Here is a 3,296-nt window from a genome sequence, read left to right on the forward strand (position 1 = left end):
AACCAAATAACCACAAAAGCTTCAAGAAAATAGCAATGGAATCTTTAACAAACTTTAACAGTTTCACGAAATAGTCATTGGGTTAGCTAAATCAAGCTCCCAGTATTTGAAAAACATAAAAACTACAAGAAACAGATTATAAAAGGCTTACCAATATGCAAGAACAAACAAACTGTGAGCTAGGTTTCTCCCGCCTTTTAGTATCAGCTTTCCCGTGGTTGAAGATGACAAATGTATTTTTCGTTTTTTTGTTTTACTTTTAACTAAAAACATTTTATTTTATAACATATAATAATCATATAATTCCACTAATTTAAGCCACCAAAAATGTTTAAATGTGGCAAATTTCAACATAAATCCTGAAAAAAAATTCGTTTTAAACACTTTTATTAATAAAATTCAATAGTGATTTAACTTTTGCATTTTTTACGATTTAATCCTTTTTGATTAATTTACTAGAAAAATGACAAAACTACTGGACTAAAACTTAATACGACACTTAAAAAAGTTTGTAAATATTTTATAAATAATATTTATGGACTCACATGTAGAAATGGTGGTCCCAAAACCACTGTTTCCAAAACCACTAAAAACGAGTTGTTACAACTCTCCCCCCTTAAAGAAAATTTCATCCACAAAATTCTTACCAGAAAATAGATTAGTGTACTAAGATTTCATAGATTCCTCTTTTTACCACGTGGCTTCCTCGATACCATGTCGATGCCACAAAACCTTAACTAATGGTACACTTTTATTACGAAGTTCTTTCACTTCTCGAGCTAGATTTCTCACTGGTTCTTCATTGTCTGAAAAATCTGACTGTAATTCCATTTCATTAGTGGATATCACATATACAGATCTAAACGGTAATGAAGTAACATCGATACGTGGAAGAATTATGAATCTTTTCTAACTTTGGTGGTAAAGCCAAATGTTAAGCTATATGTCTGATTCTTTTAAGAATTTCATACGACCCTATAAATCTCGGGCTGAGCTTCCCTTTTTTGCCGAATCACAACACCTTTCTCCAATCAAATCAAATCAATACTGCCAATCTTTCTTTCACTCAAGCCAGACCAATATAATGAAGCTCTACATTTTCATCCGTATAAGGCCTCATACGATGCAATTTTAATACTCATTTGATAGCTGTTATTATAAGCAAATTCAGCTAATGGTAAAATTTTCTCCCAGTTGCCTTCAAGCTTAATAACACTTCATCTCAACATATCTTCAAGAGTCTATATTACTCACTCAGACTGCCCGCCTATCTAGGGATGAAATGCGATACTAAAATTTAATTTCGTACCTAGACCTTCATATAACTTGCTTCAAAATCTGGAGGTAAAATCTTGGATCACAATCGAAAATAGTGGATACTAGCATTCCATGTAATCATAAGATCTCAGAGATATAAAAGTCAACTAACCTCTCGAGTGAGTAATCCGTTTTGACTAGAAAAAAGTGTGCAATTTTTGTCAATCTATCAACAATGACCTAGATGACATATTTCTTTTTCGGAGTCAGCGGTAATCCCAATACAAAATCATTGTGACTCGTTTCTATTTCCACTTTGTAATCATTATAGGCTACAATAGACCTGATGGAACATTATGCTCCGTTTTCACCTGTTGACATACCAAACATTTAGTTACAACTTCATATATTTCACATTGCATACCTGGCCACTAGTACATTTGATTCAAATCATTATACATTTTCGTATGACCATGATGAATCAAATAGGCACTGCTGTGTGCTTGACTCAGAATATCATGTTTCAATGTCATAATTCAGAACACAAAAACCACCCCTAAAATACAAATTACTATCATCACTGATACTGAACTTTGTAGTCTGACCATTTTCAATAGATTTACACTTCAAATTAAACTTGGAATCATTTTTTGGTGAGATTGAAATTAATTGGAGAAAAGTCGATTTAACTCTCAATTCAGCCAGAATAGAACCATCGATTTCCATAGTCAATTGAGTTTTCAATGATTTTAGGGAAATAAAGACTTTCGGCTCATAGCATCTAAAAACACGTTTGCTTTTCCAAGATAATAGCCGATAATTAAATTGTAGTCTTTCAATAATTCGAGCCACCTACGCTATCTCAAATTCAACTTTTTTTTGAGCCATCAAGTATTTCAAGCTTTTATGATCAGTGTAAATATGATATTTTTCATCGTACAAATAGTGTCACCAAATCTTTAAAGCAAACATGATTACAACTAAATCAAGGTCATGTGTTGGGTAGTTTCTTTCATAAGGTTTCAGTTGACGAGAGGCATACGTTATTTCTTTGCCATCCTTCATAAGAACACAACCTAGCCCGTTCAACAAGGCATCGCTGTAAACTGTAAATTCTTTTTCAGATTCAGGCTGAGTCAGCACTAGAGCTTCTATTAACATTTTATTCAACTGATCAAAACTCTGTTGACATTTATTAGTCTAGAAAACTTGAACATCTTTTGTTGTAGTTTTGCCAATGACAAAACAATTATCAAAAACCCTTTCACGAAATGCCGATAATAAACTGCCAAACCTAGAAAGCTATGTAACTTAATAACATTTCATGGAGATTTCCAATTCAAAATTATAGAAATCTTGTTATGATCAACCTGAATACCATCCCCAGAAATCACATGCCCCAAATACCTAACCTCAGACAACCAAAACTCACATTTGTTGAACTTGGCATAAAGCTGCTTTTCGCACAAAGTTTGCAACATCGCTCTAAAATGTTGATCGTGCTCAGTTTCATTATTCAAATAAATCAAAATGTCATCAATGAAAACAACTACAAACTGATCTAAATATGGCTGAAACACTCATCCATCAAACCTATGAATGCAACAAGGGCATTCGTCAAACCGAACGACATAGTAAGAAATTCGTAATAGCCAAATCAAGCTCTAAACGTTGTTTTCAAAAAAATCTAGTTCTTTAACTCAGAACTGGTAATCTCCCTATCGCAGGTTAATTTTTAAAATAGTAGTCACTCCTTTTAACTAGTTAAAAAAATCATCAATCTATGGTAACGTATATTTATTATTTACAGCCACCTTGTTCAACTGTCGGTAATTGATACATAACCTCAAGTGTTGTCTTTCCTTTTCACAAATAAAATATGAGCTCCCCATAGTGATACACTCAGTCTAATGAATCTCTAATGTATTAATTCTTGCAACTGTGCTTTAACTTTTTAAGTTCTGTATGTGCCATTCTATACGGTGCAATAGATATCAAAGCAGTCCCTTGTACAATATCAATCACAAACTCGACTTCCC

The sequence above is a fragment of the Gossypium raimondii genome, chromosome 8 (genome assembly GCF_025698545.1).
Source record: "Gossypium raimondii isolate GPD5lz chromosome 8, ASM2569854v1, whole genome shotgun sequence".
Lineage (NCBI taxonomy): Eukaryota > Viridiplantae > Streptophyta > Magnoliopsida > Malvales > Malvaceae > Gossypium > Gossypium raimondii.